The 25,724-nt window shown below is 38.9% G+C and overlaps 1 protein-coding gene, 2 long non-coding RNA genes and 1 pseudogene across 3 annotated transcripts in view; 1 reads left to right on the plus strand and 3 right to left on the minus strand.

Moving 5' to 3' along the window:
• Positions 1 to 25,724, minus strand: part of PALLD (palladin, cytoskeletal associated protein) — a 355,442-nt gene that overhangs the window by 236,808 nt on the left and 92,910 nt on the right. The window lies entirely within an intron of this gene.
• LOC111739742 lies at positions 1,080 to 1,198 on the minus strand (annotated as a pseudogene).
• Positions 15,513 to 18,021, plus strand: LOC111739714. Its single transcript, XR_002780362.1, has 2 exons — positions 15,513 to 16,065; positions 17,543 to 18,021. It is a non-coding gene; the product is annotated as an uncharacterized LOC111739714 (long non-coding RNA).
• LOC111739712 lies at positions 17,121 to 18,972 on the minus strand. Its single transcript, XR_002780360.1, has 2 exons — positions 18,286 to 18,972; positions 17,121 to 17,664 (listed from the first exon to the last, which is right to left on the minus strand). It is a non-coding gene; the product is annotated as an uncharacterized LOC111739712 (long non-coding RNA).

A 25,724-nucleotide genomic window follows, 5' to 3' on the forward strand; every position in this document is an offset into this window, starting at 1 on the left:
ACTAGGGACAAAGGCTTTAGTGTATGTAGTTTACTAGCTACGGGAAGTCATAACAGTTCCTTTGCTTGCATAAATAAAAATGTTTTTTGTATTTAAAAATGTCACTGGTCATAATGGCTATATATGTGTTTGCTATGCAAGAAAAGTTCAATATGCTGAACACGTGTCTTGTAGAGCAAGATTCGAACGCTGAGTCCAACATGTGTTTATGAGGATATCTAGAACATAGGATCTCGGCCTCAGCCACACTTCTCTTCAGAGCTCCTAAGACTGGCTTGTGACAAAGAAGAGTGTCAACAGCTTACTTTATCCTTTCAAATATGTGTACACGGTGAGAAAGCCTTTCTTTACTACCTTATCATTCTGGCAATCTATAGATAGATGTTGGGGAAATAAATTATTCTCTGCTAGAAAAAGATGGAAGCAGCCATACTATACGTAAATGCTGCTTCAGACTCACATCTTCCCTCAATTTGAGGGGCAAGAATTATGAGTCTCCCTCCAATTTTAATGTTCCATTGGTCCACAGTTTTCCAAGGTTATTTGAAGTTGGGCTTAAAAATACTTGTCTGAGTACAATGTAGGTTAATTCTGAACAATCTAAAAACATTCCCTGTGGTTTCTAATGGCTAAAATTATTCCATAGGCCCAAAGATGGAACAGGTTGGAATAAGTTAGTGGGCTCCTTGTCACTAGATATACTGAAGATGGAGGAACAACTGGCAGGGAACTTTGAGAGAGAACTCAAGAAGTAGATGAAGATTTGATTGAGAGACTATGATGACTGGTGCTATAATCTTTCTGTCAGTAACAACTGACAGCTGATACATGAAAGTAGGACAAAACATCTAATGCCTGGTGAGTTGAATGCTAAAGAATGGCATAATCTCGTAATTATGATGTATTTACTAGATCACTTAATTTAATCGAAACAACTCGAGATTTACAGGGGCTTTTTATTTTTTTAATTTATTTTTATTTTTATTATTTTTTTTAGGCGAGGTAACCTTTGGGTGACCTCGCAGACTGCAAGTATCTTGTCAGCTTAAAATCCCTTATTTTTTATTTTTTGTTTTTTATGCCTACAGCACCTGGTCTTCCTAGGTGGTCTCCCATCCAAGTACTAACCAGGCCCGAACCTGCTTAGCTTCCAAGATCAGATGGGATCAGGCTTGTTCAGGGTGGCATGGCCGTAGATTTACAGGGGCTTTTTAATTAGGATGGTTTTGGAGGGACGCATTAGCTGTTAAGTAAAGCTTATACTGAGCACACAAAATACTATAATAATTCCATGTTTACAAACAATTTGCATTACAAAATGTATTTTTTTAAATTTCATACTTTATACAAAAACCTAGGTCAATATGTGACAGTAGAGTATTTCCTTTAAAATAAAGGCTCTCTAAATTTAACCATATTTATTATTAACTTGCTTTGTACTAAAGTTTCCAACATTTCTTTGCCAAGGCTCATGTTTTAGTCTTCATTTCACTGGTGTAGAATCTCTGACTTTGAAAATTTTTTTTCTGTTAGGAAATGACATGCTAAAATTCAGACCCAATGAGGTGTAATTTAATTTTTCAAAAACACACTTGAGAGCTTTAAAGAGGTTTAAAAATTTCTATAACTAAATAATTTTTATGTAATTCATGTTATACATGAATATCCTACCCTTTCCCTCAATTTTTGATTTGCCTTCTTATTTTTCAACATTCTTCTTGGAAAAGAATCACATACCACTTAAGGAGTGAAGGAAAATCATGATTCCTGGTGGGGATTGGTTCATCCATAAAAGTATCTGTTGGGATAAAAAAGCGCTTTTCTCTATAGAAGGAACTCCCTGTCAGGGTCATACTGCCTGTGAGCCTATACAAGCTACATCTGCTTCCCCAACAGTTCGACCCTCAGACCTAAGCCTCTGCAGAAGGTGCTAGCCTTCCGACTTCTGCACTGTTTCACTCGTCTCTGGCCCATCAGGTATTGTCTAATCTCAGCATTGAGCGGGGGAATAAAACTAAAGGAAAATCAGCCCTCTAAGTAGTTGTACAGAATCACTATTTTTACTCTTCACTTTTGCCCCAAAGCAACTCTCCTAAATAAAATATAAAATGGATATTTTTGCTCAATATATATAACATGCAGATATTTATAATCATGACCTCCCATTTTTTGAATTTATCCTCATGTCATTGGGAGGAAGAGAGCAAATGTCCCCCTCGCCCCCACCTCTTCTTCCTGTACAGCATTACTGTGATTTGTAAGTGGCTAAGAATTAAAATAATAGCTCTAAAATTCTGGCAGGATTAGAAAGAGACTTTCTGGCCAGCGACTAAAGAGTTAACCTTAGACATTACAAGGAAAATGTTAAATCTGTTGCCAAGTCATTTACTGCAATGTTAAAAGCTTAAAGAGTGAGTTTGCCCAACACTCTGGAGCCTAATAATGTAATTGTAACTAGTATACTGAGGAGATGGAACAGCCTTCTAACACAGTTTTAGAAGTGATTTATTGATCCCTGCACAATAATTTTTCAGCGATTCATATAACCAGAATTTATAGATTTATTCCTAACTACAGGAAAAGCTGACTTCACTCTTGTACCCTGTGCCTTCTCACATTAGTCTTTGAATTGCAATTAGCTAAGTTAAAGCATGATCTTGAAAAGGCATTTATTTCCTCCACACCCTTGGGGGACAGGATCTAGTTTGCCAGTTTGGATTGTATCACTTCATCTTTAGAAAGCCATTTAAGTACATTTATATTTTTAGCAAATAATACCATCAGAATGTACATACTTCACATGAAGGAGGAAAGATATTCAGAAAGTACTGTTGTACTTTGGAATATTATTACACATGCATGATACGTGTAAAGTATGCAGGCTACTTAGGGGAGGTGGTAGTGGAGGATGCCTGCAGGACTTTTCCAATTTGGAGCTCTGTGAACATCAAAAGGAAATTGAAAACATTTAAAATATAAGCTAATACTCCCATATATTGAAATTTGTTGTAACTGATACAGAAATCTGAGATGATATAGCCTTTTAAGAAGAGAATTTGGCAACACTAAACGTATGCATTTGACCCAGCAGTTTCATTTTTAGGAAGTTATGCTTTGATATGTTCCCACAAGAGCAGAAAGACATATAAACATATATGAACAAGGATGTCCAAGTTAGCACATTCTTTAGAGTAATAAGAAAACACACGTCTTGCCCTAAATGTCCATCAAAGAGGAAATAGCAATTTAACTATGGAATCCACTCAAGGAAATACTATGCGGCCTTTAAAAATGTTACAAAAAGTTGTCAAAAATATATTATCCAGTAAAACCACAACAGTACAGAATTGAACAGTGGACTTCTGGAGGGATATATAAGAAACTTGTCACTTTTAAGTTACATTGAGAAGAGAGGGATTGAAGCTGAGGGAAGATAGAGAACTTTCATTTTTCATTTTGGAATTTTCTATGATTATTTTTTTATTTCAAGCAAATACTACTTTCTACATGTTAAACTTATTAAAATGTACAAAAATGAAACCTAGAGAAAAACGATATTAGAATACCCAATCTATGTTACATTTTAAAAGTTGAAAAGAAATATACACGTTTTAGAGCAATTATGTTGTATTAAAAGAGACTTGCATTATCATTTCATCATTCATTAACTCCTGGAGTCTTTTAACACATATTTTATTTGTACTACCCTCATAAGGTTGTTAGGAGGATTAAACAAGGTAAGGCATGTACAACCTTTGGTTTGTGGCTTGATGCATTTTACTCAACAAGGTTATCCAGCTGTTATAATTTCTTATAAAAGCCAAGGGAAGTGTTCATTGTAGGGGCATAAAGAGCAATTCAGAAAAGTCTGACTTCAGATGGATGCAACTAAATATCAGTCTTCTATTTCTGCTCCTAATTGAGACCCCCTCCGCTAGACCTCGGTTACAAATTAATGGGTTTGTAATATTTGCCTTTACTCTCTTATCTATGAAGCTTCCTACTGCTAGGATGGCCACTGTATGGTTTCTATACTCATGGTCACAATAAGAATTAAGTGGATTCTACTAAAGAAAACAAATGTTAGCATATTGTCCAATACAATAAGGCTTTAGTTCTAAAACTACATCTATCAATGCAGAGATGCTTAAAAAAAAATTCACACCAGCCAGGGATTATCTCATCAGGTAGTGGGTGAAAAATATCACAGTGTTTCATAAATGAGGATCTGTAGAATGTGACATGTTAGGGTTGTACTCTGTTGTGTTTCCTTAACGACCAAGCAATAGAATATAGTAAAAAGTTCTTGGCTCTGCTGAGTCAATGTCTCAAGAACAGGATGCCTTTTTAACCATGAAGTGATTCTTACAGAGGACAAAAGAACCTGAGCTCCATCTCACAAGCATCCCTTGGGCTGAATCTTGAAAATCTTGCTGGGAGAGGAGAGAAGCTAATTATGAAGCAAAATGAAGACGTCGCTATGTAGAAGACGGCAACGTGCCTACTCACGTGCAGCTTTTACTCCAGTGAAGGTGAGAGTGGGGAGAGAGAATAAGCACTTAAGCTACCCTATAAATAAAATCATTTTAGATAGGGCAATGCCACAAAAAAAAAAAAAAATGCAGTAAGAGCGATTAATGCTCCATTAGGTAGGATAATTGTGGGAGAGAGTGAGGTTGTTTTATGCTATCACAGTACAGTGTTTTTCACCAAGATTGTAAACGAATAAAGATATCAGCACATAAAAAGAACATTCATGAAGAGACCTTGAAAGCAGATGCTTGATGCAAAAGTACCCATACCTAGAGACTCTCTAATGAGCATCACATCGCCTGTCTCCAAAAAGGCTCCTTTCCCTCCTTGCATTTGTTAGAACTAGCAAATCTTTCACCTTCTAAGCAAATAGAATTTATATTTTCTTTCATGAGAGCACTCTCTCATATTAATTTATACCCATAAGGACCAAACAAATGTTCACTTATGACTTCATACAGAATTCAAGTCTATCTCTATAGTGAAATGGCTCATTTTCTCCCTCCATTATGTCATCGATTTCTAATTTTTCTCTCAAGCTGTAAAACAGCTGCTTCTAATGCATATGGACAGATTTCAAAATTGAGGCTCCTATTACATTATGAGCATTACTGCGAACTGTTTAGCGTTCTCCTTTGTCTGAGACGGCTATGGTGAGTAGGGAGAGCGGACGAAAAGTAGCTTAGGGGTTGCTGGGTAAGAACTGCTTGTGGTACTCTTTGGAGCGTATAAGTCCTTTATAAGAAGCAGACAAACCAACAAAGAGTTCATGTCAAATCACCGTCAGAAGCTGTCAACAACCCCAAGGGAAAGACCTTAGTCGACAGAAAGGGGGAAAGGAAAAAAGCAGCAATGATGCAGCCTTGTTCTAAGTATACAATTTGAATAAAGAAAGCAAGCAAGTCTTAAAAAAATATAAGTGTTAACTATGTGGACATCTGTTAACTTGAGGGGTGCACTGTAACAGAGTGGTTACATGGAGGGGCTCTGAAACCTGCCTGGGCTTTCTTTCCAACTACTTTAGGGACATGTGCCACCATTCCTTGTTTGAGAGGTCATTTCACACATAGCCTTATCCCTGTTGGGATCGACTGTTATGTGTCTTCCTAGCAGCCTTAAAAAATATCTTTTTCTGTAAATAATTAAATAATTCTGAACTCTGAAGTGGAAAAAAGGCAGTAAGAAAAATATATTCTCTAGTAATAACTGAGCCAGAGAATCTACTTTGAATTGCAGTCAACTGTCAGCCAAAACTTTCTGAAGAACTTAACTAAGCTAACCAGACCCTTTTAAAATTTTAAATGTCAGAGAAAATATTTTAATTCTAATCTTTACCCTTTCCAGGACTTCTACATTTAAAAGGCTATGGAAATATTCCATTCTCTTCACAATTGACAATTAGTGTAGCACTTTTGAAGTTCATTGAAGACAGAAGGGTAAGAAGAGAGAATTTTTTTTTTTTGAGTGATGGACTTTTCAATTTTTTTCTTTCCCAAACTATGTTTGCTATGCAAATTGAGGGCAGACTATGTTTTCATAATATTTTATTCATAAGTATTGCTTTATGTGCTGTTAACATAAACACCTTAAAATTTTTAATAGTTTTGAGGACTTGATCTTCTCATATTTATATCATTATATGGAGAAATTTTCTGTATTTTTAAATTGTATTGTTACCAGAAAAGTATAAATAAAGGCTCCATGTCATGTAGTGCTATATTCCTGAATGATGAGACTTACATCGATTTTATCTTTACTTTCTGAGCCTTTATAATGTAAGACATCACAGGTAAGATACTATTTATTTTGTGACAAAAAGAAATAGACTTTCTATGATCATCACTTAGAGCCATGGAAATTAATCTTATGCCACTGAGATCAAGGGGAAACCAGAGGCCTTAAGCTATGTGGTGGCGATGGGCCAGATCTTGATTCATTCTTGGAAGCTTCATACATACTATTTCACAAGTGATACCTGGAGACCACTTTAAGTATATGTCATTTTGGTGTTAGGATTGTTCTGGAGAGAAGAATGTTTCAGGGGTGGGTGGTAAAGTTGTAAATAGAGACTGATGGACTGCTATCTCCAAAATCACACAGTTGTGTGCTCTCCACACACTTGTCAAAGCTTGGCAGCAAAACCTCACGCTTGGCCCAGACCAGGGCTGGAGTCCTGCTGTGGAAGCAGATGGCTGGTGGCCCCTAAGTCATCTGCACTGGTACCAAAGTATTCTGCTCCATGGGTTCTAACTTACAATACCACCTCCCAGCTCTCTGAAGGGAGCCACAGGCAATATGATACAGGAGTGGGGGCAAGCGCAGCATCTGGCATGGGACTCTGGCCCTTTCTCCTGCTTCCAAAGTCTGTGTGGGAAAGTGGAGCTGCCTGAGGTCAGGAAGAGGTGGTGGAGGGCCTGAGATCTGCTTAGGTGAAGCTGCATGCCGCCATTCTTTGAACAGTGGCCAGGAGACCACTTTGTCACCTGGTGATAAAGTTGGCTTCCTGCCCCAGTTTCTTCTTAGAATAGCAAATAGCATATAAGGTTCAGCATCCCTGTGAGGTTGTCTCCTAGTTTTTAATAATTCCTTGTATTTATTTAGTGCCTTTTTCCTCTCCCAAGAGCTAACTGTAAGAGTTTTCCATATGTTACTTCAATAATCCTCATTAAAGCCCCGTGCCTGGGCTGGTTAGAGAACAGTGCTAATGGGGCCAAGGTCAGCACTCAGCCTCTCACAAGTCCCCTGTGAGCAACCCCATTTGCACTGAGAAAATCTGTTCCATGGCCTTACTCTGCACAGCTAACCATAACCACTTTGTGAGGACAAAGATAATGGGTGGTAGCAGTATTAATAATAATGATGATAATAATAATGATAATGGCAGCTAACATTAAATGAGTGCTTACTCTGCACCAGGTATTTCCTAAGTGCTTATCATATATTAACTAATTCATCTCTCCCAAAAATTCCATGAGAAGTACTATTGTTAGGCCCATTTTAAAGAAAAGAAAACTGAGGCCCAGGGAGGTTAAGGTCACACAGGAAACGGCAGAGCAGGGATTTCAGCTCCATCAGTCTGCTTCAAGGTATCAAACTCTTCACCACCACTCAGGACACAGCAGCACTGCGAACGGCACACCTCAGTGTACAAAGTTCTTATATCTGGACATTAAGCACAACTTACTAATACGTAGTACAAGGTGAAGAGTTGAGAAGAGGGATGCAGTTAACAATTAAAAGTCACTACCAACAATTCCCCGTGCTACACACGCCATAGACACCGTCTCATTTAATCTTTATGGCGGCATTTAGAGGTAGGCGCTGTTACTTCCATTTTATAGATCAGGATACTGAGAGTCAGAGAGGCTAAATAATTTGAATGCTGATATTCAGTGGAAGAGCCGGAATTAGAAATCTGTCTGCTTCCAACGCACGTGCTGCTTTCAAGAAACTTCAGATGGCATTCTCAGTTCAGTTAAAGGCAATATATTTATGAACAAAAAACAGAGGTTTAGAGGAGGTGGAGAGACTTACCATGAGCGATGGTGTCCAGGACTAGCACACTTTTGGCCTTCCACTGCTGTGTCCTCTTTCCTACAACTACCAAACGACTATTTCTTTTAACCCTATTCACATATCTCAGTCAAACAGAAAATAGGTCAACCCATATGGCCACAGGGACAATGCTGGGTGATGGGAGAGAACAGCAAATTACCCATCAGAAAATAGGGATACCACAAACCGTATTATTTGCTTATTGGGCAGATTCAATAACATAGTCCATCTAAACCACTGGGACAAAGCCAGTGCTCAAAAAATGTTTAAAAGACATCAACATCCAAAGAGCTTCTGCCTGTCGCTTGAAACAAATGAGAGTAATTACTTAACCATTTCCCTCTCTGGAAGCACCATTCTCTTGAGAGAAGAGTGGCCTCCAGAAAGCATGGGTTCTGGTTTCAAACACATTTAGATTAGAACCCTGGCTCTGTCATTTCCTCCATGAACTTGGATGTGTTACTCAGCCGCTCTGAACTTCAGTTTCCTAATCTGGAAATTGGGATAATGGAATTTATGTCATGAGATTATTAGATTAAAATAGAAAATAAACATCAAGAGGCTCTCAATCAGAGCTCAGTAAAGGCAAACAATTATTGTTAAAGATCTTCATGGACACTAAAATATAGAACTCTGATGCTATTTCTCCATTTTTGTGAGATCACCCATGATTTATAAATGGGAGTTCACTCGTGCATCTGCAGATCCTTTTAACTGATCTGCTTTCTTAAAAGTGTTCATTTGTGGAGGGGAATTTTGCTTTTTCAGCAGACAGAGTTTCAAAGTGCATTGGCAGGACGTGTTGGGTGCCTTGATTAATGGCTCAGTACACATTCGCAATGGTAGTAATAACTAGCACATGTGTACTGGAAATCACACACAGCATACTGTGCACTCGCATTCTGATAAATAGCAAGATCTTAAACAGGGATGGTCTGGCTAGCTAGCTGTGATGACTGTTAACACTACAAATGCCAGCTTCTGGACTGCAAGTTCCTCATAGATTAAATATCAGAACCCAACGAAAGAAAAACCCCAAATTGTTTCCTGCATATTATCCTCACATCAGACAATGCAATCTGGGTGTGAATTCTACCCGAAAGCAATTCTTGCATTGTGGTTAGCAAACCAGACTGCTTCTCCCTTCTAGTTTCACTTGATCTAATTAAGGATAGGGCACAGAATCTTGACCTAATGCTGAGATCCTTTAACAAGTCATTTAACGTTAGTTGTATTCCGTAACTTGCCAAATTATAACATAAAACGTTAAGTGCCTATTTCAGTAAAACCTAAGCTTTCGTGTATGGACATTTTAAGGTGCTAAGGCTGGCACCAACAGGGCTTCGAATATCCCTTTCTCTCCAACCCCAAATACTCTGCTGTCTCCTCAGACCTTTTCCATCTGCTAAAGATAAGGCGAGGCATACATCTAACAATCACTCAGGAGGCTTCTGCTCGGAAATTTCTCTTCAGGGTGTCACAAGATAGCAAATACCAAGGTAGGGACAAATGGTTTCTTCACACGCTGTTGTCTGCTGTCAAAGTATGTTCTTGTTTCCTGTCCTACTATCACAATATGGATATATTTCTTAAGTGCAAGAGTCAAGCCTATTGTGTAGAAGATGCCTGCACTCAAAACAATATAAAAGAGGCGGTGAATGGAACAGGTCTATCAGGGCTGAGAGTCCAACTGAGTTTCATGTAAAGTTTCGACCACTCTATTAGCCTGCTTTGACCCCAGAAACTATTTTCTTCAGGAATTCACTTCCTCCTCAATGAAACATGCATAAAAGAATCTAGCCAGAGACCTCTCATGTATATGATGAGCCTGAAAGACTTAAGGGCCTTAAATGTAGTAAGGTTCAATATTTTTAATTCAGTAAACACAAAATCTCTAAGTGCCCTGAGACTGGGAAATAGGCACCATGTGCAATCATCCTAGATGAGCTTCTTATCAGTGAAGGGGTTATATGACACAACTCATGGAAAGAAGCCAGCACAGTGCCAGTGTGTTATGGGTACCCAATTAATGTTGACTGCACTGCCCATTCCCTAGGCATCTATTCTACTGGCATATCCAGGTTTTCAAATTTCAATTATGAGCTCTGTTGAGTGGTAGGACTGCAAGAACTACAGTGACTGTCTTTGAGGGAGCTGGCTATGAAGCTTTCCCTCAGAGAAGTTTACAAGTGATATCCAGCTGGAGTTCGTGTGATTAGAAGGTTCCCCAGACAAAGACCTCATCAGATTCCCTCTCATGATTCATGGTTCAGGTCCATTATATGATCGCTTCTGGAAAGGACTTGGGGAGACAGGCTTTAAATATGAAGCTACAGAGATAGACAAATACAGGGTCCTGAGCTTATCCAAGAGTTGAGTAGGGAACCGAGACAGAGTACTCAAAAGAGAGGGGTCAAATAGGTTGGCAAAATGAAGGGGCTCAAAGCAGGATTGAACCAGGGTTGGATGGCAAGTTCTAAGAGTCACAGCCGAGTGTCCAGGGTAAGCAGGGAGCTCTCTTGAGCAATTATTTGGATTAGATGTGTGTGGTTGGTTTTTATGTGCCAGCTTGGTCAGGGGGCAAAGGCAGATGTGTTGCATTTAAAGAGTCTATTCTGGAAGGGATCACGTAAGAGGGTTTCTTCAAGTATGATCTACTGATGCCTCAGTATCCTCTGAGGTGCTTATGAAAATGCAGTTTCCAAGGATCCTCTCAGGCTTCATGAATCAATGTGAAATGAAGCCAGGGACTTGGAATTTGTATTTTTGACAAGCACTTCCTCCTTCGCACTCCCATTAGATATTTAGGAATTCTAAGGTTTTAAAACCACTGGAATATGGTAAAGTACAAGGAATTTAAATATAGGAAACTTGAGTTCTATTCTTGGCTGTGTGATCTGGGGAGTCACTTGACCTCACTTGAGCCTTAGTTTCTTCAGCTGTAAAATGGCGATAATGTATTTCTTCACAAAGATTGCTTAAGCGAAATGAAGATTGAAATTGTCTGTAAATGCAAATGTTTATAATTATCACATTTCCAAGACAAAAGGAAATCTCAGAGACTACAAACCATTGCACCTACAACAGATCTGGGCTTCGTTATTCATCTCAGAATTGACCAGTGGTATATCCCTTAGCTATGTGTCTCCTGAAGGCTCTTCAATGGTCTCTCTATCCAGCACTTATAATTCTGCCTGATGGTCAGTCTGCCTGCTGGCATTGGGAGATGGACTGCTCATTTTTCAAATCCTGGAGTGGTGAGGGAGAAGTGCTGTGAGGGGCTAGAAGTCTCAGGGGTCTGCTCCTCTATGGGTGAATTCCAGGGACTTTTAATGTGCTAAGCTACTTGGGACGGTAGCTGGGGTTAAAAATTAAGAAGCGAAGGCACAGGATTAGAGTCCCAAGTGAGTTGATGAATTGGAGAAGTAGTCAGGAACAAAGGAAAAAACAGCTCAATAGGAAAAGTTCTGGATGATACATGGAGGAAATGGTTATTATCACAAACACGGGCTAAGCAACGTCCAGCCAAATGAGGATAATAAGCTGAAAATGATCCAATGAGGTCTGGTGGCCACTTAAAACATGAGTGTGAAAGTTGGCTGGACTAACTGATGCACAGTTTGTAGGAACTGTGAGGTAATCGCCACTTTATCCTACCTTTATGAGACTTCTTTGTCCAGTTCTGGACTTCAGTTTGAGAGGCATGGAGTGCTTGGACACAGTTCAACAGATAGAAATAAAAATGATGAAATTGTTGGAGAACAAGACTATGAGGAAAAGCAAAAAGATCTGGTATTATTTAACCTAGAGAAAGAACACTAAGGAGAGACTTAACTCTTACAGTCCATGAATTAGAGTTGAGAGTGACCAATTTCTATTTGTATTCTGTTGAGTAAATAGGCTTAAATTCAGTAAAAGGGATATATGTTAAGGAAAACATTTGCGTGTGTGTGTGAGATGAATCTTAAGAGTCTGAACAGGCTCTTATGACAAGAGGAATCTTTTCAAACACTGACCCTGGGGCCACACCAGACTGGGGGATATGGATATGACAAAAAAGACGATTTCAACTATTTTGAAAGTTGGAAGGAAAGACAATACTGACTGGATTTGAAATCAGCCCTAGCTCTAGCCCAGAGCTATGAATTGGGGCAGGCAATTAACTTCTCTGGTCCTCAGTTCCTGCATCTGTAAAATAAAGGTAACAGGCTAGATGACCTTCAAGGTCTTTCTCAGCTATAAAAAGTCATATTCTGTAATGTTCAAGAGTAATATGGTGGCTGTATTTAACATGCTAAAGTTTTCCTTCCAGTAAAGCAAAAACAGTAAACATGCTGAAGGGAGGGGTAGGCATTTGATCTGGGCTTGATGGGCTGATGCCATGGGTTGGGGTGGAAGAAATCGTGGAGAGCTATGAGGCCCTTGTGGCGGACTATCTGGCCTTGAGACAGGTAAAGAGAATGCAGGATATGCCTGGAGTAGGGGGGAAGCATGAGGGGTGCCAATAAGCCGCCTAGGAATGAGGACAAGGAGAGAAGACTGTGGGGTGTGAAGGACAAGCTGATGAAGATAAAGCGTTATAAGGGACCCAGCCAAACCCTAGGACTTGGTCCAGACTGGACAGCTGATGAGGCTCCTCCAGGGACCGCCAGGAGATCAGGTACAACCTGAAACCAAAAGAACTGGGTCTGTATTCAGGTAGGAGAGGCCTCAATACTTCAGAGACCTAACAGTCTGAAAGCACACAGACATGGGAGAGACAGACTTGATTTCCATTTAGCCTCTGCTACTTACCTCTCATGTGATCTTGGGAAAGATGCTTATTCTCATTAGAACACAACTTCCAGATAATAAAATGGGGATAATAGATCTACCTCATAATATTTTTATGAGGATTAAACATGATTATGTGCCTGACACATAGCAAGTATGGAAAAACTGCTGTAATACTGACTTGGGCCTGGGAATGAAATTAAGGCGGAAAAACTTCCGTTACCTCATGGTTTACAGAAAGAGCCTGAAACTCAACCAAAATTAAGCTTTTTGTAACCTGTTCACCTACATTCCTCGATCTGATCCTCAGGAATATTAACAAGGAGATAACACCTTGTATAGGTCAGCCAGCAAGCTATAGAGTCGTGACGTTATTAAAGTCTTCTGGCTTCAAAGTCATTGCTTTTTTCCCTAACACCTACTTGGGAAAGAAACAGAAGAACATGGGAGACAGATTGGTGCTTTAAAATTATAACCAAGGTACCTGAATAATGTGAGAATGAACCTGTACTTTGGTCTGATTGCTGGAAGTTGTCTACTGACAGTCCCTTGTCCTTGAAAAGTTGCTAGACCCTAAGTCTCTCCTCCCATCCCCAGTCTGCCACTAACTCTGCCAAAACAAGCAAAGTCAGAACTAGATTAGCACAGCTTTCTGTTGGTCACGCTTATTGAATGAAGAAGATTCTTTTGTTTATGTCTTTAAATAGAATCCTTACCACTGATCACTCTCTCCAGGAGCCTGTAATAAAACTTAAGATCATTACTGAGTCACTTAGCTCTTTTTTCCCTCATAGCCAAGTAACTATCTCTCCGATCTCTCCTCACAAAATTCCTTTCCAACCAGCAAAGCACGCCTGTGACTCTCCTCTCCTACTTTAGATACTGGTCCCAGGACCAGACATTCACTTCTAGTGAGGCGAGACGCGCTGCTTTGGAGCCCAGAGAATGGCTCGCCCTGCCAAGCACTGACGTCACAGCTCCTTTCTCACCCCAGAATGCACTCAGACTCTCTCTGGGACCCTTGCTTGCCCTGGGATTATTTAAAAAAATTTAAAAGAGCTGGCATTTTCTTTTCAAAATAATTTAGATAGAGTCCTGCTGGAAGCAAGGAATATGACTAAGTGATTTCTTAAAGTCCCTTCCAGCCAGTGATTCACCAGACATAGACTTTTAAGCTGGAATAGACTGTCACACTCTGGGCCAAATGTCTCATTTTTGCAAATAAGAGTGGATCCAGAGAGGTTAAGAGTTGTGGAGGCTGCTTACTGCAGTGGGAAGAACATGGGATTTGAAGTTAGAAGTTCTGAGTCTGAGGCCAAACTCAACCAGCCACATGTTGTGTGACCTTGAGCAAGTCATTAACCTCTACAGCTTCAGCTTCCATATTTGTAAAAATGGAAACAGTACTACATACTCTACCTGCTTCCTAGTGTAGTTTTGAGGATAATATAACATATTTATAAAAGACAAGGCAAAATGTAATAAACTACTTTATCGACATGTTGTACCACTAAGTAGCTTTTTCAGGGTCACCCTGTGGTGGACCCAGGATCCTTGATTCCAGTGTAATTCAATTTCCATCATACAATGCTGTCTTCTTGACATTTTTCCAGTTCTATAGTTATAAGATTTTCTCATAAGCCACTACACTAATTTGATCACCACATGCTTTCCTTTAAACCCCTGGATATATACATAGACTCAAACTGTGGGAAAACAGACGGGCTCAGATGGATTATAGACCAGCTTTTGAAAACTTGTGGATGTTCTCTCAAGCAGCCTTCCATTACATCATGGTTATGGCCCTCAGACCTTGGATTGATAGCTTCCGAGGGACTGGGTATATTCCCGAGCTAGCTTCCCTGTAGCTTCTCTAACCAGTTTCATAACACCAAACTGGACACTGGAGATGGATATTTGATAGCTTGTAATGGACTCTTAGGCTACAGCATGTACCTTGAAGACTGAAATAGGATGAGAGTGAGCCACAAAGTAAAGTGATAATAGGTAGTTGAAGTTCATGCTGGATAGAGATTTGGGAACATGTTCAGTGGTAATAGGTGGTTTACTGTGCCAATTTGTGGCAGTCCACAGAAGACAGGCAGGAGATGGCAGCCTAGTCTCACAAATGACGTGTGAGCCTAAGGTTTATGTGTTTCCATGGACCACTAATAGAAGGGGCTACTGGGCTCCGAGCCCCATCATCAGTATTAATGCATTGGAAAAGATCAACCATGATTCATTTGGCCTCATATTAATCACAGGGTATAGTGAGTCCTCAGAAGGCTGACCAAAATCATCTCTCCCACTCATCAAGAGACATCATATACTGCCATGCTGATTTATATGGCCCTCTGGTACAATGGGTACCTTTTTTCATAACTGATGCTTCCCCAACAGAAATCCTACTTCTCCCTGTTTTCTTAAGCATAAAAAAAGTTCAAATTTTAGAAACAATGGTGAGGCCAAGCCTACCATAAATAGAGAATATAGTTGTTTTCTCTAAGCAGTAAAAAAGAAAAAAAGTGTGTGTGGGGGAGGGGGGGTTGGAGAACACTGTGAGCCAGTTCAGCCAACAATTTCTATGTTAAAAAAAAAAGTTGAAGTTGGAGCCATGTGGTCTCAATAAAGTAGTAAAAGATATTTTCTTTACCCTACACTTCATGTGCCCATAACCTTCCTTTTAAATCATCTCTAACCAGCCCCAAATCACTGACCGCAAATCATTTGGTGGCTTTGGTCTCCAGGCAATGCAATGTGCTGGAGTAGACGGGGAGCCGCTCCCAAGAGCGCTCTGAGGGAGCTTCCGCTCCCCAGCCAGGCACACAGACCCCAGCAAAGCCCCGAAAGTGTTCCGCACCGAGATAGCACATGACATCATAGCTCAGTCATTCAGGAAAAAACTGAAACGGCTGCAGAATCGCACAACATGCCACAAACCACAGCGGGCAGATAAAGCCGAAGAACAGCTTTTCTTACGAAAACATTCACGAATGCCACAGGCAGCTGGCAGAGACATGTTTAATTACATTTACAGAAACCCATCGTATCCATCAGCCCCGCCATCTTTGGAGGTGACCAGCAAGTGGGAAGGTCACTGAAGTCCATCTTCGAAATGGGAAAGCCAGGAGAACTTGAAGTTTATGTCGCTGCATTTCATAATGTGTGTTATGGCGAGATTTGACCCAGCTGTAAAATCACTTGGTAGGCTTTGAAAGAATTCCAAGTGAACTAGACCTCAATGAGTAACCTATCTTTAAATTTATAGCTGGAGATTAAATGCAGGCGAAGGTGTGGTAAATCAATTATTCAATTCATGATTAATTTAAGAGACACGGAGCTTGTCCTGAGCATAAACAAAGCTCATTCGATCTCGCCATCCGCCGTCACATCAGAGGACCCTGTCTTGTATTTTGCAAGTGCCATTTGAACTTTTACTTTTTATAAAGGAACTGTTCAAAGAGTTGTTATGTACACTTTGAGGGGATGGTGAGGGGATGGTGAACGGATTGGGGGTGCCTTTAGGGTCCTCAGTGAAACAAAGTTTAATGTGTGTTGGTAGAGTTGATGAAAGCTCAAGGGGAAAAAAATCCAGATAAAAATGCTATTTTAAAGAGTACTTAAGCATCACTTTACACTAATTGCTAAAGTGGGAGTTTGAAAGGAGACTGCAGAATCGGCTATGAGACAAGAAGGATATGCCTGAAAAGCCCTATGGACTTTTCTAATTTTAGCCCCAGAAAGCAATCATTGTTGCTAATTCTAGTCTGTGATTTCACCTGTGTGAAATGAGATTTTTCTATACTAAAAAAATAAATAAATAAATAAAGCAAAAGCACACAACAAACAACACATGAAAACACTGGTGATCAAAGTAGGTCTTGTTCCCTAAAGGAACAATGAAAAATTACATAGTAGCTTGAGACAGTAAAGTCTAGTAGCTATAAGCTTTTCAGAAAGATGTTATTTTCTAGCCTGGAAATGTATTTGGCAATAATCTTTTTCATCAGACACCCAAGGATAACTTTCCATTTCAGTTGGGAGTGAGGGGAAAGTTCAAATGTATGCTCATAATATCTTCATGTAACTTCTATAGCAATGGTTGGAGAAAATGCAAGACTCTTGGGTTACTGGAAATAACCTGTTTGCCATTATGTGGGCAATTATAGCTTGGACTTGCTTTTTAAAATTGCTGGGTTCAGCAGAGATTTCCCATGGATTTATCAGCAACAGAAATAAACATGCATTCCACTGAGCTCCAGTTGTAAGTGTGAGAAGGGCCATTTATTGAATGTCTTTTTCAACATGTGGACAGGAATTCAATTTAAACTACCAGGATCTTAAAGTAGATTCTGGTATCCTGATGATTTTCTTCATCAGAAGTTGAAAACAAATTTCAGCCCCATCTCAAGTGGTCCTCTCCCTTGGCCCTTGCCACACACATCATCTCTCTCCATCAAGAGCCTATCTGCTGTCGAGAGGTGACTTCTCATCCTTGTAGAGCTCGTGTCAAGGTCTTTACGCTTGTAGTGCAGGAAGACTGAGGGAAATCTCTTTAAAGGTCATGTTGGTTACCTCTGGATTAGCTAATTTCAAGAATTCACCAAAACTGAATCTTTATAAAACAGTGACAGCATGCTTTCCATACAAACTAACGGAGAATGTAAATTTTTCTGTTTAGTCTTTCCAGGGTAGATGAGTCATCAAGAATGCATTCTTCCCTATTGTATTCTGCCTGCCACTTGTTCCCGGGGAACCACAGCCAACTGAATGCTAACGAAGACAGGGATCTCATGCAAAGGGCTTAGAGGAGAACAAGAGAACAAGAATGGAGCACGGGAACTTGTTAGACAAAGAACTGCAATCAAGTGAAAGCCAACAAAACATCTTTCAGGCCACTGCAGAGCAACAGGTGTGAAAATGCCCCAATTTGTCACGGGAAAAATCACCAAAACCTGCCGTTAAAGGGTTTCCAGCTAAAGTTCATTCAGCCACTGAGCAGCAATTCGGCTGTCAGCCTGCTTGCTTTGCTAGTTTCCTTCTACTTTGCAGATTACATTGAAATTAGAAAAGAGTAGAAGCGAACCTGGTGCAAACCGCTCCAGGCATATCAACTCCCGAAAGAGAAGCTTCTCTCAAAGTATCATTAAAAAAAAATTTTTTAAAAAGAGGGAAAACGGCGGAGAAATTCAACCTCACGCCTCTCTCCCCTCCCCCACGCCAACTCTAACAGAGAAGTCGCGCGGAGCAGGACCCACCACCCCCGCCCCCTAGGAGCGGTTTGAGGAAGCATTAGGAAAACCGTAGCGGCGACGGTCTTCGGAACCCCTACCAGCGAACACCCAGAACACATGAATACCTGCATGCCGCTGCCCCGAAACGTTATTTCCTGCACCGCTACATACAGTTAACGCTCTCACTTACCGGCTGAGCAGGAAACGCCCGCTGCCCCTAAAGAAACTCTTCCCCGGGGTCTTTCAGTTCTCAGCTACTCCCAGCTTTGCAACTTCAGGGCTCTGAATTCAGTCTCGTTTGCAGAACACAGCACAGAAAATGAACAAGCAGCCCAAAGCCCGGCCCCTCGCAGGCTGCGATGAAGACGTCGTGGCGTTCTCGGGCTCCCGGGAAGCCTCCTGGCGGCCAGGCAGCCGCGAGCAGGGTCGGTGGGGCGGCCGACTGCGAACGCGCCGAGAGCGCCGCGACTTGCCGAGGGGCCCGTGTGCGCGGGGGTGGGGTGGGGGACTGCTGGGGAGGGAGAGAGGGTGTGTCCAGGGGAGGAATGCTGCTAACTTCCAGAAATAACACTCAGAGGGGACGGAGGGCGATCCATCTCCCCTCGCTCCAAACCAAACCCTTATCACACTTAGAAAGGCGTTTGCTGTGGGGGATTGCAGTCACCCGTGGAGAAGGCAATAAGCAAGTTCTACCCACGCTTTCTCAAGCCCGTTCAGCTGTGGCTTGAAGCATTTCGTAAAGACTTCTGACCATTTAGTCGACCAAGACACCTGGGGGGAATTCCAGGTGGTGACTGATAGTGAATTTGCATTAGTTACGAAAGAAGTCAGTTTTCATCTTGATCTTCCCAGCATATCCTTTCACACAAGCAGTATCTTTCGATTACTCTCCATCTACATTATTTCTCGTGAATTAAATTGCTTCTCTGATGCTGCCTTACTGCAAAGCTATAAATTAATTACTACATTACACATGAAGACCCTAGAAAAGGAATGCCAAGAAAAAAATGGTTTTTTGTTCTTGTTAATTTTTATGTTGAACAAGTCTGCCATTAATCAAATCTTTCCACCAATATCTAGGAACAGAGCCAAGATTGAGACTCATCGAGAGATGAACATGTGCATATGTCTGGTTGTCCCACAGTCTTTCTTTGCAGCATTATGTCACAGTGACTCAGTTACCACACAGATATTATGGAGAAACAATATGAGAGACAAAACCCAACCATTTAATAAAGACTTGCTCACCAACTATAACCAATTGACAGACAGGGCTTAAGTTTCAAAAATTTTAAAAGATTATTTCAATACTTCCATTGTTTTCTGTTTTCAAGTCACAGAACTGCTTCTCATTGGTCAGTCTGGGAAACAGAAACCCAGGATTGTATTGGAAAATTTAAGGAAGAGACTCATAAGGAACCCATGAAGCCATTCATTTTAGTGTAGCACATAAAATGTCAAAAACATGACAAATTCTTAAAGTCAATTGGAAAACATATCAACATATCAGAAAGTGTGTTCCAGAAACAGAATTATGATGAGCGGTTCAAATAGAAATAGTGTAACAAATACTTTTTGATATGAAAATAAAACATCAAGAGAGTTTACTATATAACTTTAGTTCATTTTTATTAGTCTGAGAAAGTGATGGGTCATGAAATAGTGAAGTTTTTCTACATTATTGTATTTTCCTTTTATACGGGAATCACCAAAAAGTAAGGATGGCTTTGCTTTTTAAACTGAAAATATTACAGGTTTGGCAGGTTCATTCTCTTCTTGTATGTCATTAAGTCCTTTTATTCTGTAACTCCACACTTGATTTGTAGAGTTTTACTAGTGCCACTGAATAAGAGTCAAGAACTTGTGTTCATTTGAAAGAAAGGCATTTCACTGTAAAGCAGGGTGGCCTTGTTGGGTAGGTCTCTCTAAGATACATTTCAGATCCTAACCATCTTTCTCACCTCCAGGAAGGGGTGGTAGAACAATCTTTTCTCTGTGAATTAGGGGAAACATTTTATTGATTAAAATGCCCAGGCAAAAGCAGAAGGAAAAATCGAGGCTGGGGGTTCAGTATGTGGTCACCATGAGCACAGGAACTTGAGTAGCCCTTTCAACTGCCTTTGCTAAAACTGTGGACATTTTTGAAGTCTGAAATTTAGTTGAGATATCCAATATATTAAATGTCTTAGTCAAAGATGACACTCCCTTCACTGGTCCTGTTAACTCGTGCAGATGAAAATGAAGGAATAGATGAAGTTTCTGCAGTCCTTCCATATTGTCTACATGAGGAGGCTACCTTTTGGGCGGCAGCTATTAATGGGGCCAAATGTTCCTACAAACACTGCCTTTTGTTTCTGTGCCTGTCCATTTGCTTGTGCTCAAATGAGAACTATCCTAATGCTGAATGTTCTGTAGAGTTTCTTGGGTCATAGTGACAGTCTTCTCAATGTGCATAATCTATGGAGCACTTGTCTCAGGGAGCAGGGACGGCTGATTGTTGAAAATACAGATACCCTGGGCCTTACTCAGAACTACTGAATTAGGATCTTTCTATCTGAGGACCATGACATCAACTTGTGTGCATGTGTATGTAATTGAATGTTTTGAATAAGTGATGCATTCACATAATTTAAATAAAGGTATATACACTGCAGTCTCTATCTTATCACTGTTTCCTATAGGTCTAGTCCACATATTTCCTTGCACGTAGCCACTGATATTAGTGTTTTCTGTGGACTTCCAGGTTTCTTTATGCACATACCTACAAATATAATAAATTCTTGCTCTTTCTTCTTTATTTCTTAAAAATACTATGTGTAGAACTATATCTATTCCCTTAAATGTTTATTTAATCAGGGCCCCACTGATAGATTTGAGTTCTCTCCAATTTTTTTCTACTAAACAATGTTAACAAACTTCCGCATAATATTTTAACACTTGTGCAAGAATATCTGTGGTGTTAATTCCACAGTGAGATTCCTGGATTTTGGATTTCTAATTTTGATAGACATAGCCAAATTGCCATTCAAAGGGCTAGACCAATCAACACTCCCACTAACCATGTTGACTAGTGCTGGCTTCCCTATGGCCTTGCCAACAGAGCATGTAATCAAACCTCTGGGAGTTTGCCAATCTGATAGGTGAAAAGTGATGTCTCAAGATAGTTTGATTTGTATATATGATTTTGAGTGAAGTTGAGCAACTTTTTCATATGGTTAAAAGTCAATTCTGTTCTTTTTATCATGCCCTCTCTGTTTATATATTTTCTCCATATTCTATTGGGTTCTTGGTCTTTGTCTTTATAGACTTCTTGAAATTCCATGTATACTAAGAAAATTATCCCTTCATGTTATGAGTTACAGATTGTTTTCTTATTTTATTATTTGTCTTTTAACTTGGCATATGATATTTTGTGGACATGCAAAAGTTTCTAATTTTTATGTAGCCAGAGAAAGTATGTAGAAAAGCCTTTCCTAAAGCATATGCTCTTGTGATTTAATATTTTTCCATTTAAATATTTGGTCCATTTCTATTTTTTCCTTATTTTGTTTATAAGGTATTAAGGTATGGTTCCCACTTTATTTCGTTTCAATTAATGATCTAGTTGCTCCACTACCACTTTATAAAAATTATTTAAAAATTTAAAAGTTGTTTTTAAAAATATATAACAAAATTTATTATCAGGTTTCATTTATGTTGTGGCACCCGACAGGACTTTCTCCCTTTTAAAGGCTAAATAATTCTCCATGATATGTGTATACCTCAATTTCTTTATTCCTTCATCTGTGGATAGACATCTGGATTGCTTATACCTCTCGGCTATTGTGAATAATGCTGCTATGAAGCATGGGTGAGCAAATATCTATTTGAGATCCTACTTTTAAGTCTTTTGGACATATACCCGGAAGTGGGATTGATGCATTATATAATGTCTACTTTTAATTTTTTGAGAAACCTCTATACTGTTTTCCATACAGCAGCCGCACCATTTTACATTCTCAACAATATTGTACATGGGTTCCAATTTCTCCACATCCTTGCCAATACTTGTTATTTTCTGTTTTTCGTTTGCGTGTGTGTGTGTGTGTGTGTGTGTGTGTGTGTATGCACGCGCGTGTGTGTTTTATAGTGACTATCCTAATGGGTATAAGGTGATATCTCATTGTGGTTTTGATTTGAGTTTCTCTAATGATTAATGATGTTGAACATCTTTTCCTATGCTTGTTGTCCACTTTAATATCATTTTTGGAGAAATGTTTATCCAAATCCTTTGTCCAATTTTTAATCGGATTATTTTTTCTTGCTGTTGAGTTGTAAGAATTATTTTACAGATTATGGTGTTAATCCTTTATCAGATATATAATCTGCAAATGTTTTCTCCCACTCCTTAGATTAGCTTTTCACTCTGTGAACTGTGTCCTTTGCTGAACAGAAGTTTTTCAAGTTTGCTATAGTCTCACTTGTCTAATTTTGCTTCTGTTGCCTGTGGTTTGCCTTATTACCTCCTTATAATAGTAATCTTTTACCTACCGTTTTGAGATGCCATTGTTAACATGTATTAAATTCCTGTCTAGAGTTGGGTCTATTTCTGGACACTTTATTCTGTTTCCTTGGTTGATCTCTTAGTTCAACTGCCACTACCACACTTTTAATTATTGAGGCTTTTAATTTTAATATCTCGTGGTCTTAATTCTCTCATTTGTCTTCTGAGTTTCCTGGGTTTTTTTTTTTTTCCTTACGAACTTCAGAGTAAACAAACAATAATAACATTAGTGACCCTATTACTATTTTTAAAGCTAGAATTAAATTTAGGCAATTAACATAGAATCAACATCTTTACATTGAAAAAATTTCCTAGCCAAGAAAAAAATATATCTTTTCATTTGTTCAGATCTTATTTTGTGGGCTTCAGGAATGTTTTACAGTTTTCTTCATATGTATCTTGCCCATTTATTGTTACATTGGTTCCTAGCTATTTTATCTTTTTATTACTGTTGTAAACGGGGTCTTTTCTCTCATTACACCTTCTTACTAGATATAATCAACTAATTACAGGGTATTTATTTTGTACTATTTTATTTTACTAAGTAATCTTATTGCTTATAGATATTTCTCAATTCTCTTATATTTCTAACCAAATAATAATATCATCTGAAAAAAAAGATTAACTTTCTGCTTTCTAATTTTTACTTTTAATTTATTTTCTAATTTCATTGTTTATTAGGTCTAGTAAATGTTAAATAACAGTAATGATAGTTGGCATTCTTTTCTTATTTTTGATTTTAGTAGAAACGCCTCCAGTGTTTCTGTACTAGGCATGGCATGGACTTTGGCCTGGGAATGATGTATTTTATAATACTAAGGAAATATTAATTTATCATTGTTTCATTGAGGGCTTTTTTCTTGGGTCAAGTTTGACTATTGGCTTTTGTCCAAATGCTTTTTTTGGTATCTTTAGGAATAATCATATAATTTTTCTCCTAAGAGCTATTAATTTGATAGAACATAATAAATTATTTGGCAATAAACTACCCTTGCATTCCTGAAATAAATTCCACTTAATCTTGGAAATTTTAAAAATATGCTTTAGATGCTATTTGCTAAAATTTTATTTAAATTTTTATACTCATTCATAGTTGAGATTTTGATAACAATTTCTCGTTTTATTGCATTGTGAGCACAGAATGTTATCTGCAATATTTCTATCTTTTGGAATTGATTGACTTTTTGAGGCCTAATTTATGGTCAATTTTCATGTATGTTTCTTGGTCACTTGAAAAAAAATGGTGGTGTCTATATTTTCAGGGTACAGAGTTGAATAAGATACATCTTATTGTTATTTATGTCTTCTTTATACTTCAGATATTTTATCTTGATTTGTTATGGAACAAGAGAGTTTTCATTTCTGTGTATTTTCCCTTGCATCTTCTGTAATTTCTGCTTTATAAGGTAGCTGTATGTTATTTGGTGACTACATATTCATAATTGTTACACCTTCATATTGAGTTTTATCACTTAGTATTACAAAATACTCTTTTTTCATATTTGTTAGCTTAAATTCCCCCTTATCTGACATAAGGTCATAACCTTACTTTATTTTCAGTTTCCTTTGTCTGGTATGTCTTTTCTCACTCTTCCATATTCATACTTTCTGAATTGCTTTGATCTACATATGTCTCTATGTACAGGATTTTTATCTGTGATATAGTCCATGGCCTCCATCCTTGTTCACTGAGTTCCTGCACCAGGTGTTGCAAAAACAATGGATATAGCTTTCTGATATTTCTATTCAAGTGAGTCTTTCATCTTCAGAGAGAGAATTTTTTTCCTAGCACTGTGGGAGATCCCAACATCTAGTTTGCTTACATGCTATTTCATGAACAAAATGCTTATATCTGTCATTTAGGCATAAATATTTATAGTAATTTTTTCAGGAGTCCCTGTTATTTCTATAATAGAGTAAATTTCCAGATTCAGCTTTAGAATGATTATTTTGGTAGTGATACAAATGATACTTTACTTGGGCAGCTGACACATGATCTCTTTGGATGCTTGCAATAATACTGAGTATGGTAGAGCAGGGAGAAATTGAGGTAAAGCTTCTCAAAATTTTATTTCCTCATCATCTCTTACACAAGTAGATGATTCAGCTTTCAGGTACACTATAGAAAGGCCTTAGTGCTGGAAGAGGTGGTTTCTAGGGCCCAAAGGACAGAGTTTCAAATTAATAACAAGTCAAGTGATACTAGGTTTACCTCTCTTCTGAAAATGCTAACATCGTTGAAACATTGAAGAGTTTACTTAGGGAGGCCATGGAATCTGCTTCTCCAGGGGAAACTTTAAAAAAAATAAAACAGATCCTCATCTCTTTCAGGTGATTTGAGTGTGGTCTCCTTCCTCCACAATGCTCAAAACAAACAAACAAACAAACAAACAAAAACAACCATCTCAAGAATCCAGATGATCAAACTTAAGCCCTAGAAGTATGATCAGGAGATGGTTATCAATGATATTCAGATTTAAAAGCATAAAGTGGTTATGTAACAAGATGCTACCTAATGGAGAAATTTAAATAAGGACCCAATTACAGGAATAATAATGCTACTTTTCTTTTGGGGGTAGGGACAGGAAGATTACGATCAACTTCAAATTGCTTCATGTTAAAAGAAACAAAAGAATTTCCACATTTCTTTCTGGACTGAGAGAAAAAAGGCAAAGGCAGGGAATACGTGGACATCTTCACAGTGAGACACCTCAGGATTATGTTTTTTTCCTAACCAGAAATTCCCTAGTTGTCCCAAGATTCAACATCTGAATGACGCCGACGAGTAAGATGTTGTTTGAGCAAGACTGGAATTCTGAGCATTCTTAGAGGCTTCATAAAAATCCCCAAATGATGGACAAATGCTTATGTTGTGGTCATGCAAAAAAAAGTCCCCTCGTGATTTGGGATTGAGTATGTTCATTTTGTATTTATAGTATCTACACCAAAGGAATGTCAAGTTTGGCAGAGGGAGAGGATGAGGAATTGGAGAGAAAGTAAGGAACGGAGACCAGGTTTTGACTCTGTGTATGTGTCTGTGTGTGATATATATATGAGAGAGAGAGAGAGAGAGAGAGAGAGAGAGA

The sequence above is a fragment of the Pteropus vampyrus genome, unplaced genomic scaffold (genome assembly GCF_000151845.1).
Source record: "Pteropus vampyrus isolate Shadow unplaced genomic scaffold, Pvam_2.0 Scaffold53, whole genome shotgun sequence".
Lineage (NCBI taxonomy): Eukaryota > Metazoa > Chordata > Mammalia > Chiroptera > Pteropodidae > Pteropus > Pteropus vampyrus.